Here is a 13,316-nt window from a genome sequence, read left to right as displayed (position 1 = left end):
GCGCTGCCAGGCAGCAGGGGGCAGTCATGTACACAGTTCGTAGTATATTCTAACTTAAAGTGTTCCCATCACTATGGGAACGCCTCTGTGTTAGAATATACTGTCGGATCTGAGTTTCACGATCTAACTCAAATCCGATGGCATATTCTAACATAGAAGCGTTCCCATGGTGATGGGGACGCTTAAAGTTAAAATATACCATCGGATTAGAGAAAACTCTGATCCGATGGTATAATAGGGACTCCTGACTTTACATTGAAAGTCAATTGGGGACGGATCCGTTTGCAATTGCACCATATTGTGTCAACGTCAAACGGATCCGTCCCCATTGACTTGCATTGTAAGTCAGGACGGATCCGTTTGGCTCCGCAAGGCCAGGCGGACACCAAAACGACTTTTTACTTCATGTCCGTGGATCCTCCAAAAATCAAGGAAGACCCACGGAAGAAAAAACGGACACGGATCACGGAACCCGTTTTTGCGGACCGCAAAAAAAAAAAAGTGTGCATGAGGCCAAACCCTAAGAGAAACATAGCAGTTCTTTTCATTTAAATGCTGAGAAAGGGGTGGAACATATGTGATGTCATGATATGGGCAGATCATCTGATAAAGGGGGGGGGGGGGGGGCCGCGGCAATTTTTATCTTGCCTAGGGCGGCAAAAATCCTTGCACCTGCCCTGCCTGCAGCCACTGTCACTACTACTGTGAATAGAGAGGGAACCACAACTATGTTCAAAGTGTTGTAATCGTGCTGGGTTATTGCAGCTCAGATCCCATTCACTTCAACCCTTAGGCTACATGCACACGACCGTATGTCGGAGCCATTGAAATGAATGTGTCCGCATCCTATCAGCAAAAAAAAAAAAAAACACGGAACGGACACTGTACGAAACAAAATACGGTCGTGTGCATGAGGCCTTACCCACATCAGATTTTCAGCCTTCCACCATATGTTATGCCTACTGAGAAGACCAGTTTTCAATGCAATGTTTGGTGCTCATCTCAAGTCTTTTATACCAATGTTCCTTAACTCCAGTCCTCACGACTGACCTGCTGGTCATGTTCTCAGGATTTCCTTAGCATTGAGCAGGTGATATAATTAGTGTCAATACATCAGGACTTACCACAGGTATTCATTCTGTGGGATATTCTCAAATCCTGACCGGCAGGTAGGCCTGAGGACTGGAGTTGGGGGAACCCTGGTTTATACTATTCCTCTCCCATGACCTTGCATCTCTTTCTTATCTGTGGGCTCCTTAAGAGCAGTTCACAAACTATAGACATTGGTCAAACTCCTGTATTTTTAGCATGATTTAGCTCATGTCCTCTGTCTGCCACCAGGTGAAAGAAGGATCATAAACTAGATAGATTAGATAAACGACAAAGCAGCATACAGATGAAGTCGATAAATGTGTCCTATTTTTGAAAAAAATTTATATGAATAAACTAAAGAACCCTTAAAACTATTAGATTTTTATTAATACACTTAAAATGACCTTGACCAGTCAACCAATACACATATACCCTAAATGGGATGAGAAAGGGTCCAGGATTCAGTTAACAAGAGGATATCAATAGTTAAAGGGACAGTACTATCCCTATTATCTTCCTGATTAATGCTAGCCCAGAGGTATCAACTAATGGTGGTGACTTGCCCCGTCCTCGTACCTATCCTGGATAACCCTGGTTAGCCCTGAAGAAAGTACCGTCACCCTGATGCGTTTCCCCCACTCGTTAGGTTCGTCAGGGGGTACAAAAGACGGGTGCTCACACAAAACAACAAAGTGGGCTTGTAGATAAAGGTGGGGCTGGTGGAAAAAAAAATAATAAGCCGGAGCCGAAACGTTGCGCATTTCCCACTGGGGTAAATAAAGTTTTCTTACATTTGACTCTTTGGAGTGCTGCCCATTTTTCCATATATATATATATATATACACACACACGCACGCACGCACGCACGCACCTGTAGTGGGATAGTTCACTGATAGGATGATACATTTAGATGTCCCACTGACCGGCGTCCAGCCCCACCGAGGATAACAGCACTAAAATGGCTGTAAAAATGTCATGGAAAGGGCTAGAGGGCTGCAAATGGCATCAAAATGTGGTTAAGAGCATGGCAAGTACTCTGCAAACAAATGTGGATAGGGAAATAACTTTAAATAACACAAAATACGTAAAAATAAAAAAATAATAATCTTGATCTAGGAGGACGAGGTCCATATGGAGTAGGAGGTTGAGGAGGCGGTGGATGTGTAGGTGGAAGCGGTGGTGGAAGAGGTAGCCTACACTGCTTTTTGGTTTTTAATATATTTTTTTTATTAGGGTACACCCCAAAACATTGGGAAATATAACCTGTGATAACCCCCCTCCAGTCGTGCTAAACACACGTTCAGATAATACACTGGCTGCAGGGCAGGCCAGCACCTCCAAGGCGTAAAGGGCAAGCTCAGGCCATGTGACCAATTTGGAGACCCAGAAGTTGAAGGGGGCAGACCCGTCATTCAGTGCGTGTAGGCGTGTGCACACATACTGCTCCACCATGTTGGTGAAATGCTGCCTCCTACTAAGATGCTCCATGTCAGCTGGTGGTGCTAGTTGTTGTGGCGTGCTGACAACGCTTTTCCACATTTCGGTCATGCTAACCCTGCCATGCCACCAGCAGCGCATCTACCAGCGTGCACTTGTACTTGCACATCTTACGATTACGCTTTAGTGACGGAATTAAGGACGGTACGTTGTCCTTGTAGCGGGGATCCAGCAGCTTGGCCACCCAGTAATCCGCACAAGTTAGAATGTGGGCAACTCGGCGGTCGTTGCGGAGACACTGCAGCATGTAATTGTTCATGTGTGCCAGGCTGCCCAGAGGCAACGAAAAGCTGTCCTCTGTCGGAGGTGTATTGTCTGTGTCCTCTGTATCCCACCAGCCACGCACCAATGATGGACATGAGCTGGTCTGGTTGCCACCCTGCTGTGAACATGGTTCCTCCTCATCCTCCAGAACTGTGCCCTGGCTGGACAATTGTGTACCTGGCGTTTGTGGGTGCAGGAACCCACCCTCAGAGCCACTTGTAAATGACTGGCCGGAAACCCTATGAAATGATCCCTCTTCCTCCTCCTGTGCCACATCCTCCTACATCATTGCCAGTGGCGTTTTTTCAAGGAGGCATAGAAGTGGGATAGTAACGCTGAAAACTGCGTTATCGGCACTGGCCATGTTGGTGGAGTACTCGAAACAGCGCAACAAGGAACACATGTCTCACATGTAGGCCCAGTCATTGGTGGTGAAGTGGTGCTGTTCCCAGAGCGACTCACCCGTGTGTACTGCAGCTGAAACTCCACTATCGCCTGCTGCTGCTCGCACAGTCTGGCCAGCATGTGCAAGGTGGAGTTCCACCTTGGGGGCACGTCGCATATGAGGCGGTGAGTGGGAATGCCGAAGTTACGCTGCAGCGCTGACAGGCGATCAGCAGCAGGGTGAGAATGCCGAAAGTGCACACAGACAACCCGCACTTTATGCAGCAGCTCTGACATATCGGTGTAATTTTTAAGGAATCTCTGCACCACCAAACCGGCTAGTCCCAGAGCTGCTATGAGATTTTGCCCATTATCGCACACCACCAGGCCAGGCTTGAGGCTCACTGGCACTAACCACTCATCGGTCTGTTGTTCAAGGCCCGTCCACAGCTCCTGCGCAGTGTGGGTTTTGTCCCCCCCAAAGAGATACGTTTTAAAACTGCCTGCTGTCGTTTACCCCTGGCTGTGCTGAATTTGGTGGTGAAGGTGTTATGCTGTCCGGATGAGGAGCCGGTAGAGGATGAGGAAGCGGAGTAGGAGGAAGCAACAGGAGGCAAACTGAAGCGCCCTGCAATCCTCGGTGGTGGAAGGACATACGCCAAACTGCTATCCGCCTCAGTCCCAGATGCCATTGCATTTACCCAGTGTGCTGTTAGTGAGATATAACGTCCCTGACCATGCTTACTAGTCCACGTATCCATAGTGAGGTGCACCTTGCCACAGATGGTGTTGGCAAGTGCACACCTGATTTTGTCCCCCACTTGGTTGTGCAGGGAAGGGATGGCACACCTGGCAAAGTAGTGGCGGCTGGGTACGACGTACTGTGGGACAGCCACTGCCATAAGGCTTTTAAAACTCTCCGTCTCCACCAGACGGAATGACAGCATTTCAAAGGCCAGTAATTTTGAAATGCTGGCATTCAGGGCCAGGGATCGAGGGGTGGGTAGGGGTTACTTCCTCTTCCGCTCGTGTTTGGGAGATGGAGAGCTGAACGAGAGATGCTTGGTGACCCAGGTGGTGGTGTTGCTGGCAGATCCTCTGTTTGCAGGGTGGCAGGTGGCACTGTCACTGTCACTTCAGAGGTGGATGAAGAGGCAGAGACTGCAGCAGAAGAGGAAGCAGGAGGAACCAGAGACCTTTCTTGGTTTTTGAGGTGTCTACTCTACTGCAGCTCGTGCTTTGCACTTAGATGCCTGGTCATGCAGGTTGTGCTCAGATTGAGAACGTTTATGCCTTACTTCAGGCTTTGATTGCACAGCATGCAAACCACTCATGTCTTGTCATCAGCACATTGTCTGAAGAACTGCCACGCCAGGGAACTCCTTGGAGCTGGCTTTGGTGTACTCGGTCCCTTGCTGCGGTGGGTAGTAGCAGGTGTACTGTCTAGGGGACTGCCGCTCCGCTTTTGCACTCTGCTCCCTCTTCCGCTATGCTGGTGGCTCTGTGCGACCACCGCCTCTTCCTCAGAACTACACAGGTCACTCGCATGGTCTTGATTCCATGTGGTGTCGAGGACCTCATCGTCCTCCACATCATCTTCCACCCTGCCCTCCTTGTCGGTCTGCACATAACAGCAGTTGGCACCTTTGTTTCGTCATCATCCGAGACGTGCTGCGGTGGTCCTCCCATGTACTCATCCTGAAACATAAGTGGTTGGGCATTGATGCACTCAATCTCTTCCACTTCTGGGGCAGGGCTAGGTGGATGGCCCTGGGAAACCCTGCTAACAAAGTCACCAAAAATAAGAAGAAACTGATGCATAACTTGGGGCTCAGACTGCTTGGCTGATTTGCAAGGGGGTGAGGTGAAAAATGATGGACATAAGCTGCAGGTGCCAACAGGAGACTGGGTGGGAGACAATGTGAAGGAACTGGAGGCACTGTCAGCAACCCAATCTACTATCGCCTGTACTTGTTCTGGCCTCACCATTCGTAGAGCCGCGTTAGGCCCGACCAAATACCACTGAAGGTTCTGTCGCCTACTCGCACCTGAGGAAGGTGTTTCACTTGTGCGTGTAGCTGGCACAGATCGACCACGTCCTTCCCTGCAACAGGAGCTCCACCACGACTGGGGCCACCTCCCTTATTTGATGCTCTCCTCATATTGCCCAAAATGGGTGTTTTTTGTTTTTTTTAATAACAGAATATGACATCAGTATATAACGCTTGAATTTCACACGTACAGATGCAGACAATTATTGCAGTATTTCAAGCTTGGATTTCAATGTCACAAAAGCACATATGCAGTGCTGGTGCACTGAGCTTGCATAAAATGCCCGTCGCCGCCCACCTAACAGACGGATACAAATTATTTCCTATTCTCTCCCTCACAGCAGCAGCATCCTATCCCTACACTAAGCACAGCAGACGTGCAGCGATACGTGACTCCAGCTTATATAGAGACTGGGTCACATGCTGCACTGGCCAATCACAGCCATGGCTGTGATGGCTTCTAAGGGCAGAGTTGAACGCTTGTTGATTGGCTGCTCTGCAGCCTTTCATAAAGCGCCAAGAAATTGCCAAACTCAGACATGAAATGTTCGGGATCCTAAAGTTCGGTACGAACCCAAACTTTACAGTTTGGGTTTGCTCAACCCTAATCAGAGTACTTGAATAGGTCATGCTGCCTCATGCTGAAGAGGAAATGCCCTTGAAATGGGTGTTCCAACAAAACAACGACCCCAAACACACCAGTAAACGTGCAACATCTTGGTTCCAGACCAACAAGATTGACGTTATGGAGTGGCCAGCCCAATTCCCGGATCTTAATCCAATAGAAAACTTGTGGGGTGACACCAAAAATGCTACTGAACAGCCGACCGCAGATGCCAAAAAAAGGCAGTGGCCTTAGAAAACAGTGTGGAAATGTATGAACAGGTCCAGATGACTGGGTGCATAGAAATAGTGCAAGGAGATGAACATCACCATGTATTCTACCAACTTTTTGAAGAAATAAGACCGCTCTCAGGTTGAAAGTTTCAAAATCAGTGTTTAATTACAGTATTTCACAGAAGGCAAAACAGTCTTTAAAATGAAACATCTGAAGCAGCAATATGACAAGGTTTAGTCATTTTAATCTACATAATCCAGAATACCATAAAAAAAAAAAACACAAAAAAAATCCACCACTATAATTAGAGGCTAATGGACGGGTTAACTACATAAATGCGGGCGCATCATGTTGCATATTGCCAGCAGAGTAAAAGGTTCCTTTCTAGTTAAAGATGTTTTCCGGATATAGAATACAGAGGACTAGGGATGAGCGAACCCGCTGAAGTTCAAGTTCAGGTTCGCTGGGCTCGGCCGAACTTCGGGTCAAGTTCAGGACCCGAACCCCATTAAAGTCAATGAGGACCTGAACTTCAATTTATTATTTTCCGTTATAACAGAAAATAATAGCATTCTTAAGATAGAATGCTAAATAAAATGGACATTGAGGGTTTAAAAAAAGCCCTCACCTCATCCACTTGATCGCACAGCCTGTATCCTGCTTTCTTCAGGACCTGCGATGACATCACAGCGCTCATCACGTGGTGACATCATCGCAGGTCCTTTTGCAGTTCCTAAGGAAAGAAGAGGATACTGGCCGCGAGATCAAGTGGATGAGGCAAGTTTTTTTTTTTAGCCCCTCAATGACCATTTAATTTAGCATTCTATCTTAAGAATGCTATTTTCTGTTATAACAGAAAATAATAAAATCAGCCGAACACTGTACCCGAACTTCAGTGCAAACGTCCGGGTATTTTGCAGTTCAGGTTAGCTCAACCCTACAGAGCGGACATATCCTCAGGATAGGTCGTAGGTATCTGGCCTGTGGGGGACCTACCCTTGATCAGCTGATTGAAGAAGCTGCAGCTCTCTGGTAAATGTTGGAGCTCTCCTCCAGGCACAGCGCCATACATTATATAGAGGCTATGCTTGGTACTGCAGCCCAGGACCATTCACTTCAGTGGAGCTGAGGTGCAGTAACCCAGCGTGGCCACCTCACATTCAAGAGCTAGTGCCAGCACCAGAGGCTGCAGGAAGCAGCCAACCTGAGGTCATCAAGATCAGGAGGCAGGAAAACCCTTATAACTGAATTGCCCAGTAAGGGAGAGTTCACATCATTATTTTTCCATAAGGCCTCATGCACATGACCGTGGTTTGGGTCTGCATCTGAGCCGCATTTTTTGCAGGTCGGATGCGGACCCATTCATTTAAAAAGATGCGGAAAGCAGTCAGTGTGCTGTCCACATCTGCACGTCCGTTCGTGGCCCCGCAAAAAAAACAAAAAACAGGACATGTCCTATAGTTGTCTAGATCAGTGTTTCCCAACCATTGTGCCTCCAGCTGTTGCAAAACTACAACTCCCAGCATGCCTGGACAGCCTTTGGCTGTGCGGGCATGCTGGGAGTTGTAGTTTTGCAACAGCTGGAGGCACACTGGTTGGGAAACACTGGTCTATATCATAGAGAAGCATAGGACTGCTCTATTGGGGCCGGATGTGCTGCAAAATGAAGAATGCACGTGGCCTGGTATCAGTGTTTGAGACCGCAAAACGGATATATAAATAGATTCATCCTGTTATGCACATTTGGCATCCATTTGAGCCATTTCTGTCCAAGATCTATATATTTTTTTTTTGACAAAAAAAATGTACGGTTTCAGTTAAAAAATAAAATAAAACTAAGTTACTCCGTGTGCATTCCGTTTCCGTATGTTTGAATGTTCATTCCGCAAAAAATTTGAAATTGTCCATATTACGGACAAGGATAGTACTGGTCTATTAGGGGCCGGCTGTTACGTTCCGCAAAATACGTAATGCACACAGACATAATCCGTATTTTTTTGTTTTTATGCAGATCAGTGTTTTGCAAACCACAAAATACATACAGTCGTGTGAATGGGCCCTAATAGACACCATTTCAACTAATGCTCCAACACGAGTGAAACATACCCAGCACTGTGAAAAACACTGAAAGCACCAGGGTCCTGCAGAGTACTAATGGCCGGCTTAGAAATAGCATTTTCTACTAAGCCTGCATGTGCAGTTCCTCAATACACGAGTTTTAGTGCTTTTAGTTAAAGGGTCAATTAGACAAACATTTTTCTGAAGTATTACTAGAAATCTGTAAAACACTGTCTAAAAACAGAAAACAAATCATTTCAGTTTTCACGTCTGCTCGTTTTTTTTTTTTCATACGGCGACACCAATATAAAAATCCATGCATCCTTTACATTTATAAAAATATTAGTCAAACTTGAGTGAGGCCTCGGAGACCCTTCTCTGCCCTCCAGTTTACTGATGACTGTCTCTCAGGGTTGTCAGAGAGACACTAATAACTCGCCTCACTTCACATTGGGCACCATGCAGATATAGGAAGGCAGCTTGGTAGTAGTCTCACAGTCCACGCCAGTGAATAAGATTTAAAAGTTCCATGAAAGTAGAATATGAAAGCAAGGTTACAGTGCTGCAAGACAATAGATCTACTATACAGTTTCACTTTTAAAAGACTTTACTTTGTTTTAGGTCTGAAATTATGCATTCTTTCATTGAAAAGGGGATGTCCCACAAAAAAATTTCTACATTTTTCAAAACCGCACCTGGATCTGAATACTTTTGTAATTATGTGCAATAAAAACAAATTTAATACAACCACTGATTTATTCAATAAAATCTAGCTGTATAGCAGCGCCTGCTGTTTTTTTTTTTTTTGCTTATTCCTTTGTCCACCTCACCGAGGTGGTCGCAAACGTTCAATTTAAATTTTTAACTGCCACCAGCTATATGTTTTGTTAGAAGCTGTAGCAGTTACAGCCTGAGAAATCTAGCAGAACGATTGGAGCAATAAATAGGGAGATCTCTGAATTTAGGTGAGATACAGGGCTGATTCTGCCTTTGTGAAAGAGAGAGACTTATTGTGCACTATATGATGTCCGATTTTCATTGCATAACCTCCAACATATATTTAGAGACCATTATGACCAGCTGCAGCCACCACAGGGGGAGCTTATGAGCATACTTGCATACAGGTTTGTTACTGTGTTCAATGTAGGTTGCTTGCTCCCTCTAGTGGCGATTGCACACATTAGCATTTAAAAAGCCATGTCTGTGCACAGTATTTGAGTAGTGTTGAAGTAAGCTTTGGATGCTACATCTGAAGTCGCTTTGTTTAACCCTAATTGTATAAAAATATATTAATCACCTCATTATGTTATTCATCAAGTTAAATGCACTACAACCTAGGGTTACTGTCACCTAACTTTTTGGGATGTCTTGCCTTTAGATCCCTAAAACAAGCCATCTGCCGGGCAGCTGCAAAAATAAGGTCTTGGCTCCTGGAGTCAGTCCTGTAGTGATACATAGTAGTAAACAGTACACAACCAGGGATATAATGGTGCTTTGAACTGGCAATTATCAAATGACACTCCATACAATCCCTTTTCTACCTGTGGGGCAAAATGTAGAAACTGGATTCACATTATGCCAATCAAATCCGCCAAAGCTCATCAGCCATCATCACCACATAGTTAGAGAATGAAGGCAAAAAGCAATAAATTTATAATGCAGGAAAAAAGTCGGAGATCAGTAAAAAGGATCTGCCCCACACACACCATATCGGTCCATTTACATGGATAAGGCTGAGCTGTAGTTCAAGAAACAGCCCACTGGCAGGAGCGGAACTGTTTCTGGAAGAAGGCAGCCATGTCTCATTTATTCCTGTAAAAATCCTAGGACAGCATACCAAGAGCACCAACCAACACGTTATTTTATCAATATGTATCAACAAGACTTCTTTCCGCTGACCCTTTTGTACAGTTTTAGAAAAATTAGCTTGAGAGGGTTAAGAGAGCTGTATTTTTGCACCACAGAAAATGGGAGTTTTATGAAATTATTCACGAGGAAGTCCTTCAGACTCCTTAATGCATATTTCCAGCAGGAGCTGTGACAAGTTGTGCAGCTGCCTAGCAACAGACGCTGCAGGACACAGGTGTCACCACTGGAGATCCAGCTCCCGCCGAGATGAAATGGTGTCATTTAATAGAGCAGGAGTGCCGCTGTCACATAGGAATACATAATACCACCTCTTCTGAATCCTTCAATTTACCAGGAGTAAGTCCCCAGGTAGACTAAGGTGGAGGAAAGATATCCTTTACAATCATTTGAACTCACCCTTTAAAGAGGTTTTCGCCATTAAATGCAATCGTAATAAAATTTACAGTGTTATAAAATGCTCCTTCGTTACAACGGTGCCCCCTGGTGTTTAATCTGCACATTAATGTGCACATCCACTTACAGAGGTGGGCGCACATGCTCAGTTTCACCCATCATCTGCCACCAGCGATACCTACTGTTAGAAGCTGTAGCAGTAACCCCCTCCCAGAAAGAACACACCCCTGAGATGCTGGTCTGAAATGCACCTAGCAGAGCAATGAAACCGTGTGAGGCACAGGGCTGGTTCTAGCTTTGTTATAATAAAAATAAAATTCATGTACTGCATGAATGATTTTCATTTTAACAAATTATGGCGTAACCCCTTTAAAGACAACTCCAACAAACAGATTCTCATCTGATATTTAATTTTGATACCTGATGAAATTTTCCTGGACCTGAGCATTGCACAGTCTATACATGTATGGGGCAACAGACCACGACTCATTATGTACTGCTCCTGTGAACCTCTGCGTTAGAGCCAATTGGAAGAAGGTGCTTTAATTAATGAGTTGAGACGGACGTTTGACAGGTGCTTTGCCCATTAGATAAAGGCACACAAAGCCTGGTTTCTGACAAATCTGTTCTTCAGAAAAACCGATTAGCACGAATCATGCCTCAATGGAAACAAGTTTAAGATGTGAAATAGGGATTCATGAAGCCGGTAAAGGCAACAAAAGCATTGCTAAAGATCTGGGTGTATATCAATCCATGGTTAGATAAATTATCTACAAATTGAGAAAACTCTGCACTTTTTCTACTCTCCCTACGGCCCCATTTTTGTCCGCATCCGATTGGCATTTTTTGCAAACTGGATGCAGACTCATTCATTTCAATTCATTCATTGACTTACAATGATTTACAACCGGATGCAGCCAAATACAGCACCATCAGGATGTATTAAATGTATCCATTTAATTCAGGTTCTGAGATCCTCTGCTGAATCACAAACCCTGAATTAAGAACGCATATGTGAAAGTAGTCTCAATTAAAGAATGATTGAAAAATAAGATGTGGTTTGGAATGGCAAAAGTAGAGTTGTGAGCTTAGGCTACTTTCACACTAGCGTTCGGCTGTCCGCTTGTGAGCTCCGTTAGAAGGGGCTCACAAGCGGACCCGAACGCTTCCGTCCAGCCCTAATGCATTCTGAGTGGACGCGGATCTGCTCAGAATGCATCAGTCTGGCAGCGTTCAGCCTCCGCTCCGTTCAGCAGGCAGACACCTGAACGCTGCTTGCAGCGTTCGGGTGGCCGTGCGGATCCGTCCAGACTTACAATGTAAGTCCATGGGGACGGATCTGTTTGAAGATGACACACTATGGCTTAATCTTCAAATGGATCCGTCCACCATTGACTTTCAATGTAAAAGTCTGGACGGATCCGCTCAGGCTACTTTCACACTTAGAAAATTTTATACAATATAATACAGACGGATCCGTTCTGAACGCTAGTGTGAAAGTAGCCTTAAAGGGGTTGTGCAGGCAGTACATATTGAAGACCTATTCTTGGGATAGATCATCAAGGGCCTGACTCCTAGCCCCCCCACAGTTTGAAGTGTAATTACAAGTGCTTGCCCCAAGTTCTTCAAACAGTTATTCACATTCAGGAAGGTAGGGCCAGGAGTTGGAGCCCCACTGATCAGATCCTGAGGGGCAGCCAAGAATTTATTTTATTTTTAACCCCCATAGTTGTCAAGACTTTGCAGGGCCTATTCTGGAGATAGGAGTGGGTACCAGAGGTGGAACAGCACCTATATGACACTGATGGCATATCCTAGCAATATGCCATCAATGACTGAGATGGGTATATCCCTTTAAGAAAATTTGGTAGAAGTGCTTTCTCCAAACCAATGCCATATTTACCCTATGCGCTAAAGTCTGGTATTGCAGTCCGCACCATCCTGTATAATACTGCAATACACAACAGCCCATGGGCAAGAGTGGCACTATTTTGGGATGAAAGTAGACACATTTCCAATAACAATGGTGAGGTCTAAAGGAAGCAAGGCCAATCATAACACTGCAGATTTAAAGCTTAAGGTCAATCAAGCTTGCAAAAAGTGAAGCCCATGATCCCAGCCATATTCACTGAAATGGACAGGTCTTATTTTGAGGTGGGGTAACCAGTAATAATTTTATTAGTCAGATAATGAGTATATTTCTGTGCAATTCAAAGTAAATGTGTAAAACTCAAGGAAAGAAAAAACTAAACATCAAGTAATTGTACAAAGTCAGTCAGATGTGCAGTCCATCAGATTTATAGCCTCTGCCATACGAGCGTCCACAGAAATAGGTTGGACAGAAGGTAATGCAGATGTGTTACCGCAGAGGTAGGCATCCCTAGGCTGCTTCGCACCTGCTTCAGGTGTAGAACAATTTGGGTGGCACCACAGGATGTGACTAACGCCATAAAAGGGAGCTCGAATCCAAGAGGCATCTGTGGTCTCTTCAGAGTTGTGGAACTACAAGTCACAGCAGGATATGCAGAAAGTTATGCAAAACATGGAGTCTCATCAACCTCCAGATATCATCAATAGCGATGTAACACATGATTCAGACCAGGGCTTTTCATATTTGTTCTGGAGCCTCAGTAGACAGACCAATGTGACTAGAGATAAGCGAATTTCATGTTATAAAATTTGTTCACGCAGTTTAGTAAAAGCAGAATTGTGTTATAGATTCCGTTACCACGGACCAGAACGCAATTCTATAACGGAATGCCTTTAAAGGCATTCCGTCATAATAGAAGTCTAGGGCTTGCATAACAGATCGTTTCCATTTCAGTTATGCAGGAGAGGACGCCCCTGCATAACAGAAAAAACGGGACAGA

This window comes from Bufo gargarizans, chromosome 2 (assembly GCF_014858855.1).
Source record: "Bufo gargarizans isolate SCDJY-AF-19 chromosome 2, ASM1485885v1, whole genome shotgun sequence".
NCBI classification, from domain to species: domain Eukaryota; kingdom Metazoa; phylum Chordata; class Amphibia; order Anura; family Bufonidae; genus Bufo; species Bufo gargarizans.
This window is presented reverse-complemented; position numbering follows the sequence as displayed.